The following is a 14814-nucleotide window of genomic DNA, read 5'->3' as shown; positions in this document are numbered from 1 at the left end:
CTCATTGGGCCTTAGGGCTTCAACATTGAATTTAGGGGTGCAGGGGGGACAAGCTTTCAGTCCATTGCACTTGCACAGGGTCATCTTTAAAAAGGGTGTTAGTTAAAGATGAACCAAATGTCTGATTTCTAGGTAAAATTTTAGCTAAAGTATGAGATGCAAATATGTTCTTTTGTCCAATCGAGATAAATATACTTGAATCTTCTTTCTAGAAAGCTAATCAAATGGAGAGTTCTAACCCTGGCCAAGTTTTCTAAAACATTCAAACACTCCATTGACCTACATCTTTGTACATTGTTAACAGCTGAAAACATAACATCGTAGAAGTTACAAAATGTTTTAAAATAGTTCTAGAGGCCTGGTGATGCTTAAACAGTTCAGCAAAATGTTCAGTCTTGCACATATTAATTGACTTCCTATATGCATTTTGCAAACACTATGCTGGATAGTGAGGACTCAACCCTCAAGTAGATTTTAATCTGGAAGATTAAAAAAACAAAGGGCCAATATGTCAAAACTCACAGAGATAATTCTGTAGAAGCTTGTCTCTGGAAGAACCAAAGCATCTGGCCCAGTCCTCCATTGTGCAGAAGATGAAGCTGAGGTTCAAGGAAAGTCACTCATTATGGACTCACCAGGAATAGAAGCCAAGGTTTCTGACAATCATAGGAGCACCAGTTATTTGTCAGAGAGAGGGAGCACCACAGATCCTAAATTCATATATTGATTTGTTTTAGAAACTCACCTTCTTGGCTTTCTAATTTTTTATAGAGTCTTACTGCGAAGAGTATCATGAGCATCCAATTTCAAAAATGCACATGACAATGCTGTGAAAATTTTACAGTACCAATTTGTAAGGCATAGCGTTCCCAAGTACTATTGGATTTTTGACTTCTAGAAGATAGCCATTACAGGCTGGTAACCTCACAACGTGGAAAACATGGTTGGTGTTATGTACCAAGCTGTTAGATTAAGTAATTGATATTTCCTGGGGACAGGGAAGTGCAAAGGGTGTGGTTTGAGGAAGAAGCAATTGACTAAGTTGGTCTGAAAAAAAGCTGACCATATAACAAGGGTATCCTCCTGACTTATAAATGACTGAAAAATAGCAGTTCCTATGAGAGGACACATCTTCCGTATGGCACGAAGCAAAGTTCTAATAAGGCTTTAAAGAAAAATGATATAACAAATGACAGATAAATGAGTCGTGTGATGTAAAGGTTAATATAGTGTTCTTGCATTTTGTGTCTTTGGATTTTAGATATCTTCAGATTGAACTTCCACCATTAAAAGAAACCATCCTCTCTTCAAAGATGCCAGGGGACCTCAGTAACTCTTTTTCTATTTGTGTGTAATTTTCCCTCGGCCTGGCTTTTCAGGCCAGGAACTACAGCACATAGCCACAGCTGCTTCTGCAGCAGCTCCAAGAGAAGCTCAGAAAAGTTGCATGGAATTGGCATCATCATTGGTTCTTCCACAGTCACAGAATTTCAAACCCTGTTGGTGTTCTTTCCTTTTAAATTCTGACGTGAGCCTCAGAGTCACAATCTAGAACATGTTTACTTGTTCACATTAAATCACTTAACTCTCTCCTTTTGATAGAAAAAAGAAGAGCAAATATACAGAACATTAATATTTATTTAAATGCATGGGTTTATGAAAAATAAGCCCCAGGCAGCCCCGGTGGCTCAGTGGTTTCGCGCCGCCTTCAGCCCAGGGTGTTATCCTGGAGACCCGGGATCGAGTCCCACATTGGGCTCCCTGCATGGAGCCTGCTCCTCCCTCTGCCTGTGTCCCTGCGTGTCTCTCTCTCTCTCTCTCTCTAATAAATAAATAAAAAATCTTAAAAAAAAAGTCCCAATGTCCAACAGGTGGCACCAATCATGCAACACAAAATCTGCCAATTATTTGAAAGAATGCTTTGCATTTAGAAAAGATTGAGAGACTAAAAAATAATAATTAACGAGTTCTTGATCAGGGTTAGCCCTGGATATGTTCCATTTGTCCTTCCAGGTTCACTCTGCTGTTCCTTGTTCTGTGCTCCAGGAGTCTGAGCTCTGGGCTTCCTGTCCTCTGGCCTCACTTGGCTTCAGCCAGTGCAAGGAAACAGCAAAAGGCAGGAGGAAGTCGTGGGTCTTATTTTTGTTTTTAGAGACTTTATGTATTTATTCATAGACACACACACACACACAGAGGCAGAGGGAGAAGCATGCACCATGCAGAGAGCCTGACATGGGACTTGATCCAGGGTCTCCAGGATCACACTCTGGGCTGCAGGCGGCGCTAAACCGCTGCACCACCGGGGCTGCCCAAGAAGTGGGGTCTTAGAATTGACTTGCTGGGCCCTCTCTCCAGAGTTACACTGCGTGCCATGCCAACTAAATCCCCTCCTGAAGGCTGATTCCGTCTGGCAGCCTTCCTGCTGCAGTCACCTGACCAGAATTCAGGGAACTACTCACTCCTTCCCTTTCCCTTTAGAGGCAGGAAGAGTAACAGCTCCCCTTCTTGCAAGCCCCAGGGTGCTGGACTACCTTTTTGGTTTCCCTTCTCATGGCAGATACAGAAAAACTTAAGCAAAATCATAGAGCTCAGTTAAGAGGTTAAGAATTCCTGTCTGCTTTGCTTGGTGCCTGGAAGAGTACCTGGCAAACAGTAGTACTCAATACATATTTGTGGAATATATTGTTATACATATAATTTTTTAGTGAAAACTCTTATTGTTAAGTAGATAATTGTTATGATTTGCCAATGTAGAAATTAAAAATAGATTCCTACATGCATACAAAAAACCTCAGTCACGTTCATTTTTATTAATGTGTACTTAATTGTACATATATACAAATATGTGAATAAGAGAGATATTAATGAATGAAAGTAACACTGGTGGTGTCCTAATGGAACTGGAGAAAGATGTTCACTACTTAAGATAGAATTCAATCTTGTAAGCAGGAGATAAGATAAGCCTTCTCTTTCAATTGCCCCCAAATAAATGTGCTCACCTGTGGGGCCCTATGAAATAAATACTTATATAGCCTTAGCTGAGCATCTGTACTTCTCTAAAAGCTGGGAGTATAGTGGTGAATATGCTAGATTCCACCTCTCCCCATCCTGTGGAAATGTGATGGCATCAGGGTGGGGTAGAAGAGTGCTGAGTGTTGGGAGCCCACGGAAGCACGATCCTTGACTTAAAACTTCTTAACTGCAGAGCTGAGAGATAAGAAGATGTTGGCCAGGTACTAGAAGCAGGTTGGGAGGAGAAGGGGGTTCCAGGCACAGGGGACAAGAGCTTGCACAAAGGTGTGGAGAGTGAAAGCATGGCTCACTCAGGCAACTGAAAGAAGTTCTCTGTGGCTGGAATACCGAGTTTGAAAATGAGAATATTGAGAGATGAGGATGGAAAAAATAAACAGAAGTCAGACCATAAAAGGTTTTGTATAGGATTGAAGGGAGTTGAGATTTCAAGCCAGTTAAGTGCTCACAGAGTGAGAATAAAAGGTAAGAAAATAATTATTCTTTCCCTGTTCTCCAAAATATAAACACACATACCCACTTTGTATCTCCCAATGGGGAGGAAGTTAAGGATCCCAGAAGTTACTGTAAAGCAACACTTGTCTAATTGATATTAACCCACATTCTTTGACATGCTTAATCAACTGTGGTTAAGCAGCTAACAGTTATTGTGTGTTTGCTATGTTATAGGCACTGTTGTAAGAACTTTATAGGTATGACTATTTTTTTTTTTAAGACTTACTTGTTTACTTGAGAGAGAGAGAGAGAGAGAGACACAGAAAGCCTGTGTGCACAGGATCATGGGAGGGGGGAGAGAGGGAGCCCGGGGAAACAGAAGAGAGTCCTAAGCAGATTCTGTGCCAGTGGAGCCTGGCAGGGTGCTCAATCCCACAACCCCGAGATCAGGACCTAAGCTGAAACCATGAGTCAGGTGCCCAACAGATTGTGCCTCCCAGGTGCCCCTAGGTATGACTTTAACATTCACAGTAACCTGATAGATAACCCTATCAGGTAATTACTATTATTGTCTGAAATTTACAGTAAGGAAGAAGAAGCACAAGAAAGTTAAAGGACTTACTCAAGGTCACACAGATACTAAGTTGATAAAGACTTCAAAAAAAGAAGGTGGTTGGGGAGAGTAGTTGTTTTTCTTTACCTCCTATAGAAAGTACTTGGGAACTGCATTGATATTGAACATAAATAATCTGGACTATGATGATAAGCTTGCTTTACACAGAAATTACAAATTGTGCACACACCTTATATCGTAGCATAGAGAACAAATTTAGTGAATAGATATGTTAAGTGATTAAATCAATGTAATACGAACACAGCAACTAAATTGCTTTTTTTTTCTTTTTCTTTTTTAAATATGGAACGCTTCATGAATTTGCATGTCATCCTTGCGCAGGGGCCACGCTAATCTTCTCTGTATCGTTCCAATTTTAGTATATGTGCTGCCGAAGTGAGCACTTCCATTGCTTTTCTAAGGGGGAAAATTGAACAGAACTTTTTTAAAAGTCAGGGAGCCATGGAAACTAAAAAATGAAATCTGAATCCAAACAGGTCATGAACCAGTAAGTCAAGGCTGTGTCTGGTGCCTTCATTTTCCTAACTTTAAAATAAAGTGACATTTTATATTACTGTATTGGAGTGTTAAAGAATTATGCATCAGACAGCTGTTTGAAAATAGTCTATGCTGTAATTATAAATGAGAAAAGACAAAAAGCTATTTGAATCAAATAACTTCAAAGTCTTTAGTGTTATTAGAAGCTTACCATTAATCTTTAAGAAAAATAAGTCTTTGGTAGTTTGACACCAGCAGATGGCACCCTAACAAAATAATTTGTGTGCCATAGGTGAACTATCACAGCCCTCTCTACATTCAAATGCAAGGCAACCTCACTGTATTTGGATATGCAGGATAGAAAAGAGAAAAACCAAAAAGATGAGACTTGCTCTTTTTGAGTCAGACCATTTTTATTTGGGGAGGAAAAAGCAGAAAGAACATTTTCCTCATTACTGTTTATTTTGTGAATACCTAGCTAGCTCGAAGCATTATTATAAGAAAATCCTCCATAAGTCTGCAGAAAACTCCAACTCAACTAGAAAAAGGTAACATGATTCCACTGAAAGGGATAAAATGGACTGATCCACATGCTTGCCAGCCAGTAGTGGCAACAGTAGCAGCAGCAGCAGCAGAAGAAGAAGAAGAAGAAGAAGAAGAAGAAGAAGAAGAAGAAGAAGTAGGGAATTTGATGAAACAAGTATTCTTTTTGATTACTTCAACTGTTGGAGATGACACTAGAGTTTTGTCTTTTACAGTTTAATTGAGAAGAACTTAAACATGAAGTCTGCACCCAAGATGCTTGCCACAATGCCCATTTCAATTTCAGACCTATTCAGCTTGAGTTATTCCAATTAGGTAATCGGTGTTTGAATGCCTGCGCCACCCCTCCTCCTGCCGCCCCTCTATTTATATGTTAACTGTTATTTTTAAAGAAAATACAGGATATTTTGTCAAGATCATGATAAATGCATCTGTAAAGGGTGAGAATACTCCTGTGTTGGGAGATGTCAGGGATACTAGTTTTTCTTTCTTCATCGTTTTGCTTAATTCCAGGTATTTGACTTAAGGAATCAACAGCTGGCCTATTATTTTCTGGCCCCTGAAAAGGGTAACCAAGTTGTTGGCCTTTTCCCTAAACTCTCTCACCTACCTCGATCACCTAACAATTCTTCTACAAATATATCAGTTTATAATTAACTCTGCAAGGAACTGTATACAGTCAAAGAGTCAAACTTGGGTATAAGTACTCCCCAGAATCCAAGACCAGCTCTCAGCTCTCTGCCTAAGAGGGAAACTTTAGGTAGCAGTAACAGGAGGGAACGGTGACTACATTCAGCCCTGATCTACTTTTTTTTTTTTTTTTTTTTTTTAGGATTTTATTTATTTATTTGAGACAGAAAGACTGAGAGAGCGAGAGTAAAGAGCAGGGTGAGAGTCAGAGGGAGAAGCAGGTTCCCCACTGAGCACGGAGCCCAATGTGGGTCTCCATCCGTGGACTCCAGGATCATGACCTGAGCCCAAGGCAGACGCTTCACCAACTGAGCCACCCGGGCCTCCCCCGCCACTCACCCCGATATAGTTTCTTCGTATGCTTACTCCTAGGTCTTGCTCCAGAAAAGGACTGAAATTAAGTGTATAATTCCATTCTCTTTAAGACCTTAAGTGACAAGAAGGAAAAGCTAAACAACCTGACTAGTTATTTTAGGGATAGGGTGTTGGGGAAGAAATCAGGGTGATTTGCTTGCAAAACAGAATGGTCTGGGCGGCACAGCCCTTTTTAAATCAAAAAAGCAGCGGACATCTGCCAAAGCCTTGGCACCAAGTGAGGTCAGTGCTTGGAAGATGAACCACACGGTGAAGGAGATGGAGCTCAGTGAATTCACAACCTGCCTTGAGAAGATCATCATTACTGCCTTGCAAGTAATAGTGGTTTACATTTATTGAGCACAAACGATCACTTAGATTCTTCTAAGCATTTATATCAATTAATTAAGTACTTATACTAATCATATGATCCTTTTGCTATTATACAGTATATGCCTTTTATTTTTTTTTAAATCTTATTTATTTTGAGAGAGAGTACCAACAGGGGGAAGGGCAGAGGCAGAGGGAGAGAATCCTAAGCACACTCCTTGCTGAGCAGGGAGGAGCCAGATGCAGGGCTGGATCTCTCAACCCTGAGATTATGACCTGAGCCAAAACCAAAAGTCGGATGGTCAACTGAGCCACCAGGTGCCCCTGCAGTATATACATTTTAAAGCTGAGAAATCTGAAGCATTAACAGCTATACCCCAATTTAGCTTGGGTGGTCTGGGTCCACTTTTAATCACCAATCCATATCACTTCTTTAATAATTTTCTATGAACCTTTTGTAAGTACTTCACCACTGTCTAAATAAAGATGGAGAAAAGCAGGTTTTATACAGCAAAAAGAGAAAGTTTTTTGTTTTTTACCTAATTTTGGAACAGTGGAACTTTCTGGGTTGATAACAACGCTCAACCTTACCACATTTTTTCCTCCTGTCTGGAAATGTGGCTCGACGTGGCCTTACCCCAGCTTGCCTGGTCAGCACAGCGGATCTATCAGTGTCTGCAGAAGGGGAAAGTTCTCACTCCTCAAGAGTATGTCAAGAAAAGCATGATTCAGGAGACAGTGAGATACACAGAGAAATGCAGTAGCAGGTAGAATTGAGTCTAGGAAACTAGTGCTTTAAATAAATGCCTAAAGGGATCTTGGGATCCATCTTGGAATCACAGTGAAGGAGTGAGTGGTCAGCAAAGGAGCACAGTGGGATTATTTCAAGTCGGGGAAGAGGGCCTCAAGACTTCTCTCTGCACCCAGAGAGACCTTTGTCTGGGTATCAGAGTGCTATCAGCTCAAAGTCTCCTACCTTCTTGTCCACCATCCTAGCATTCTAATGTTGAGAATCAGTCTAGAGACTCTTCAGCCAAATGTCAAATTAATGATGTCTCCTGTGAGCCCGTTTCTTCTACCAGACAACACGCTAAGGTCAAATCTGCCAGCTAACTCCTTCTTCAGGAAAGGGCAATCCAGGCCTTACTTCATCACCTTCATTTTCCTCTTGGAATTCTAAAACGGGATGGTTCCTGGGTCTTCTCCTTAGTGACTCTCTTTTCACAACTCACTTCCCATCAGGCCAATTTGTTTTCCCACTTTATCCTAAAGAACTCCAAGAAGGGAAGCTAATAAAACTCATTTAAGGCAGAAGTTGGGTAACTGCAGTCATTAGCGACTCTGAAGTTTTTTCCCCCTTCTGTGTATTATCACCATCAAGGCTAGGCTGATGTTTAGCAAAGAGCACCTGTCAAAACAAAAGAAGAGTTTCACACCTCACAATTTTAAGCCCCAGGTAAGAAACTCAGCCTAGTGGATCGGCAAAGAGGAAGACAAGAAACCTGAAACTCTAAGACTTGGAGAAGGAGTTAAATGAGTTTCCTCTGGGTACCAACAGGCTTTTGTTTAACACGATTAAATCCTCTTTGTTTCATTACAGACATCAATTCGAAAACAAACAGTGTGATCAAGATAAAGGCCCGGAGCAGCATTCTGTTTCTCTTTCTCTCCTTTTTCTCTGAGACCTATCACCACCTCTCAGAGGACAGGCTTAAAGGAACTTAACTGGCTCACAGAAAATTGATGAGCTGAGCTGAGCAGGTGTACAGGAAAGCTTGGCGCTGCAGGGTGAGGGAATGGAAAAAGTGTGAAGCACTTATGTCCGTGACCAGATCGAGTGATAAGAGGACCGGCTTCCTTTGCTATCTAATTAATCGTCTTTCTTTTCAAAACAAGGTCTTTGATTTCAAGAAGCACCTGAAGAAGGTAAGACCTAGTCATAGTACGACAACCACCAAAAACTCAAATGGGGGTGGGGGTGGGGGGTGAGAGTGTAACTTGCAGACAGGAAGGATGGAGAAGGGGGAGTAGGGAGGTGTTACGGAGGCAGGAACCAGAATGACAAAATATCCAGGCAAGAGAGAGCGGTCAACTGAGTTCTATCAGGGATGCAACAGAATTGAGATTGGTGTGCATTTCCAAGCAATCCTTTCTATATGATTAAATCGCTTATTTTATTGTTGTTAGACAACACTAACTCTTTTTTCCCCCTAAACAAAACATGGACATTGTCAGTGTAACAGCTACAGTGAGCTAGCAGAAGCTGGGGTCATCCATATACACATTTTAATTACCTCTTTTCAGTCAGGAACATCATTAGAAGTTTATTATTACCAGCCACTATCTTGTGATCTTAATTGGCTTCCTTCACAGACGATACCATGAAGCCAATGTAGAAGCTCTGGCAGCCTCCCAGAGATAGTGACCAGATCGGTGACACTTTACACTGATACTGTCTTCAGCTGAATAACAACCATCAGTTTAAGTTTTAATGCCAGACATGAGGTGGAAGCTTCTTTTAACACCTGTATGCGGAGATGTTCCTGATTCAATGGTGTTGAAAAACACACGGAGAAGTAGTGACTTTTCACACACCTTTGTTAGGGTTATAGAGAAATTATCTATACGTAGGAAAGGGATATGCCAAGCAGCCAGTTATTCCCTGTGGCCCTCTTGGATTCTGGTAAAGCGGAAAATGATAAGTTTGCTTACCAAATGGAAAAATCTGGGTCTGATTGACGCGAAGATTAAATCTGCAGCATGGGCCATAGTTATCTGGCTACTCACTCCTCAGAAAGTATGGAAACACCCTTAAATTAATAGTTTGCATTAATAATATTGGGCCTGAATCAGCAATAGTTATTAACTTAGTTTCCAAAGCATTTGCAATCATGTTGGGGGTAACAGCAAATTTTGAGGCTGGGGGAGAAAGAGAATTATTGTGAAATAAACTTATTGTCATGTCCTGTGGTGGATGAGAAAAAGAAAAGTCTTTCTGTGAATAAAATTGTATCTTTCTCTTTGCAAAAGGAAAATAAATGAGTTCGGAAACGTTAAACGCTGGGATTCACTCTATAAGACCAGGCTGATTATGTCTGGAAACAATGTTACTTGGATACCTTCTTATTATGGAAATTATACTATCGATTCCTGGCCCATAGGCCATTCTTCAGGCATTTGTAGAAACTGAACTAAGTCACAAATATTCTAACTTTGGATAATTATCAAATTTCAGTAAAATTTTGAATTTTACCAAAGAGAAAAAAGTAATTTCAAAAAGCTACATATGTCAATGGATTACTTATTCAGAATAATAAGGGCTAGAAAGGTTGTTTGTATCTTTATGGTTAAGAGTCAAAAAATATTGGTATTATCTATATATCCCTGACTTACTATTTTAAAAGATATTCTTGTCATTCATCATGATCTGCAGATTTAAGGAATACATCTACTACAATATTGCAGGAAAAGGCTAGACTCTTAGGATAAAATTTTCCATTCAGTGAATTGAACTAGTATAGACATTAAAAGTCTTTGGAAAGAATCATCAATCCACTTTGCTATCTCCCCAGAGGTTTGGTTATCAGAGGATTAATACATCCGCTTTCTTCCTGACAATTACTCTACAGTGACCCAGAATATTCAGGCTATTTTTCCAAGACTTTATATTTCACTTTTTAATAGCACTCAACCATCTAATCATAGGTAAATATTATGAAATTAAAAAAATATAAATGACAAAACCAACTTCATTTTATGAAATTCCTGGCATATGAGGTCGTGTCATGATTATCCATATGTAAGTATAATTTCTGTGCCCTATGTATAGGTTTAAATTTTAAAATGTGTCTCAAGACTTGACATTGATATATTCCATCTACAAATACAGCTGAATTCTCAGTGAGAAGGATCTTGAAATAAAGAAAAAAAAAGTGGATGAAAAATTTAAATCACCATAATTAGTATGAGACAGCTAAACGTGGTTTAAATAACACAGCAAAATGGGAACTAAAAATTAATTCTTCTCTTCCTTCACTACCTAGCATAACCTCTTGGCGGCTCCACTTCTGTGACTGGAATGGTCGTCTTTCGCCTCCAGAAAACGTTTCCTTCTCATTCTCGGGTTTTTTATTTTATTTTATTTTATTTTTTTAATTTACCTGATGGATTTCCTCTTTTAGGAAGACATGACAATTAGCTTTACATTTCAGCTGCTTTACTGTATTGAAACAGGATGGTGAAAATACAGCTGTTTAAAACATACTGTGAGCAAAAAGGCAACGAAATCTTTTAAAGAAGAGTTATCAAAATCAGGGTGCCAATCACTTTTAGAAGCAGGGTAAAAATTACTTGCACTTCAATATTTATATTTATATTTATTATAAGAAAAAAGTTTTTTTTTTGTGGAAAGAAGGTGCAGAAAAGGGCACAGTATTAGCTAAATATTGTACCTTAGAACATCAGTCATTTCCTTCTCAATAGTACTGAAAGGGTCTAATTTATAAGTTTTTCCATCTCCCTGTTATGCTGGTTTGTAAGTTCTGACACTGCTACTGGTATGTTAATGAGAAGCTAGCGTTCCATTAAGAGAAAACCATATGCTCTGCTGCCTACTGTGAAAGAGAAAGCATGTAATGTGGCTGTTGCCTTAGTAACACATTAATTCATTTTGTCAGTGTTGGCACAGATCATTTCATTTATAAGAAAACAAGTATAATAGTTTACCACATCTATAATATTTACAGTGTTTCTGTTACAAAACAGTGACAAAATGAGTTTAAAAAATAGAGTTGGTATAATATCATTAAAATATGGAATTTGTGGTAAAATTTTCCCTGTAAAAATGAAAAAAATAAAGATTGGTGTAAAATTCCTCTTCACAATCCTACTTAAAACATTTTAACACCAAACTGTTTGCTTTTTAGCATATTTGTATTATACTAATAACGTGCGTCTGCTGCAAAAAATTTAGTCCATGGAAGACACAAGTGCATTAACAGTTTTTAATGAATGCTAAACAAAATATTTCATACAACAGTTTTGTTAAATTACAACCATTATAAACCTAATCGTATGCTAGTGTGTTACTCATAACAAGACTAAACATTTATCTAGTTTTATCTGTTCTTCCAGATGTTTATTAGTATTCTAGCACTCCTAAAATATTTAAATTAAACCACTCCATTTTCTCATGTGAATGCATTTGGGGTTTTATTCACAGAAAATCTAGTCACATGTATATCTAAATAAATATAGAACACTGTATATGCTTTATGCACAAGTGATACTTAATGTGAATTGAAATAATCCAAAAGCATGATAAAGGAGAGGAGTGATTAGGGGAAAGACAAGTTCCTGTCTATTAAAGTCTGCACCTGCAGCAGGCTATCAGTTCTACCCTTCCTTAGGGTATTCCACACCTGTAAACACACATTCTTAACAACAAACATTTTGCATCTGTGATGTTCACCTACCTTCTTTAACCAATAAAAAGGGACCTGTGTACAAGATAGCGAGCAACTATCATTTACCAGTTTATGTAGTGATTCAAGGTTTATGTCATTTCAAAGGAAGCATTTATACATTGACATAAGTTATACAAATGAGTGCGAAGCACTGCAGAGCTGGCCATCTAAGTAATGAATTGCCAATTATACTTTCAACATTAAGAAATATCTTCCTAAAGTGCCGGTGTTCAATGGGTTCATCCGGAGCTTCATGAATCAAATGTGGGTGTTTTTGTTTTTGCTCTCCTGACTATATTCACTGCAGTGCTCCCAAGTTTGATGAGATTCCTTCTAATTAGAACCCAAGACCCAAGAGTACTTTTGAGAGCCTTCTTTATAGAACTGCAACACGATTACCTTGGGAAACACTTAAGAAAATAAAATTTATGATTAGCTTTGATGAAAATGACTTTAGTTTTAACTTCATAATATCTCTGCTTTGATATGGGTAAAATACTTTGAATGGCTACATCACCAGAAGAGAAAATATAACCAAACATCAATGTGATTTTATATGATAGGAAATTAAATGTCTCTGAAATGTAATCATATCACATTGACTCACCCAATAAAAGTAAGTTAATGAAGTATTTTATCTAATTCATATGTTTTTACTTATTAGTTTGTGGTGCTTGAAAAAATAAGCTGTAAACTTTTCAAGATCCTTCTTTCAACTGGAGCTATTTCTATCAATAAAACTGGTTTGTCAGCAGTTAAATGGCATCATATTTATGCTTTAAGTACACTAAATTATGGGTAGCTTTATAATAAATTTCACTGATTAGACTTACTATAATAATATCATACATATTACTATGACTTTGGTTAAATAAAAAAATTATCTCGTAGTATATAACACCTCAAATTTTAAATCTTTTTGGTTTTAACAGTTTATTGTTATTCATCCTCCCCATTAATTAATGCATTAATCAATGTGAGGATGGAAAATAGGATTGTAAACTGGAAAACATACATATATAAATTTATATGGGAATATATATTCACACATTTACTTTTATGCTATTTAATATATTTTTACATTTTTTTCTTGATAAATAAAACCACATATTTTATATCTAATATTACCCTAGTGAAACTTCTTACCATTTTCTCATGATGATTTCCAAAATCTGCATTTAACATCAAGAGCAAAGAAAACAATTGTTGTACCTACACAACAATGAAAAAAGGATGAAATAAAAATTCCCAGAGAAAAATGATTTCTAATGTCCTGTGATCAGGTTAATTATCCTTTCCTCACTGATATCATCAATTGTTTGTTTCATTTCCATTCAGGAATATGAATGGAATCAAGAATGACAGTCATGAAGGCCAACTTACGTTCGAGGTCAGCTTTATGTATGCATTTGTTAACATATTTGAGCCTAAGGAGTTCAACTCTGATAAATTAAATTATTATGTTGCTTCACAACTGTTTATTGACAATGTTATAAAATATTCTTTATAAATAATATTATAATCACTGTTTAAGAATGTACATGAAATGTAATCAATATATATCAAGTAGAGGTAGATATTTTTGAGCTTTATTTAAAAACTATAAAGGGATATAGAGTAAATATATTAAAAGAACAATATTAAAATATTTTTAAATGGCACACATCAATTAACAAATAGTTCATAAATACTTGTTGAGTAACTGAATGAACATAAAATTTATAAGTATACTTGCATTCATACCAACTTTCTAGTCTCATACTCACTGAGTTTATGATATTCACAATCCTAATGGTGGCACATTTTGATTATAAGAGTGCTAAAGGTAAGGATTTAAAATTTAGCAGTAGTTAATCAGGCTTAGCATTTGGAGTTCCTCTTTTATGAAGTAATGTTTTAGTCCAGTTGAATTCAATGTAAATTTGCTGACTGGTGGAAAAGGAGGGGCAGAATTAAATAAGCTCTCAAATCCCTTACCATAAAATTATGCTAAAATAGTTGTACAATAAGAATGCAGATTTTAGTAATTATCAAAAGATATTTTAAATTGAGATGTAATTTGTTATTGTCATAATTCATTTAACACAAAATATGTAATGTGATCCAAATAATAAACCTTAAATAGTTGAATACAGAAAAAAATTGGTCTAATGCATTAGGGGGATAGAGAGAAATGTGTCAGTGTAAGGATAATGACGTGATTTGGGCTGTGTTCTTTTCTGGAAAAATTCGGATCTCTTTTTTAAGTTTTTCTTATTTATTATCTACTATATATATAATACTTCCTAAGTAAGTGAGGAAGATATAAAATACATGCTATACTATTTTAAAAGATTATGCGATATTAGTTTTTATTTCTCCATTAAGAAATTCACAAACAATTGTTGGCCGTTAACTTATTTCCAACTATTCCAATGATCAGGGTACACTAAAGTATCTAGTTCTGGGACATTATTTTCTAGGCTTAACTACTATGGTATAGGAGAACATATTACAGGACATTTGACTCATACTTTTATGACATAATTAGTATATAAAAAAGCTTTATTTAGAAATAGTGGAGCACTGGGTAGTAGTTTCTCATATATCTCAAGTTGACTTAAAGAGAACATGTTGGAGATAGAAATTCTCCTAACTTTATGCTAAGATTATTCAAACATACAGCATGCATTTTCTTCAGTTTTGTCTCCTTTTTAACTTTTGGTCAAATTGGTAAGCAGCTCAGCTTCCTAGCAGTATAATATGAAGCCGTTAATGATATGAAGCCGTTAATGATATCTGAAGACTGGACTTTTTATTTGTAGGAATTTATGTGCTAGCCAGTACAACAGAGTTTTCCTTTTGTTTGTTTTGCTT

The 14814-nt window shown here is 37.1% G+C and overlaps 1 non-coding gene across 1 annotated transcript; it reads right to left on the bottom strand.

The window, feature by feature from the left end:
• Positions 1-4375: 4375 nt before the first annotated feature.
• On the bottom strand, positions 4376-4482 carry LOC144321504 (U6 spliceosomal RNA). The gene has a single exon (XR_013387147.1). It is a non-coding gene; the product is annotated as a U6 spliceosomal RNA (small nuclear RNA).
• Between the last annotated feature and the right edge of the window lie 10332 nt (positions 4483-14814).

This window comes from Canis aureus, chromosome 9 (genome assembly GCF_053574225.1).
Source record: "Canis aureus isolate CA01 chromosome 9, VMU_Caureus_v.1.0, whole genome shotgun sequence".
NCBI lineage: Eukaryota > Metazoa > Chordata > Mammalia > Carnivora > Canidae > Canis > Canis aureus.
This window is presented reverse-complemented; position numbering and strand designations above follow the sequence as displayed.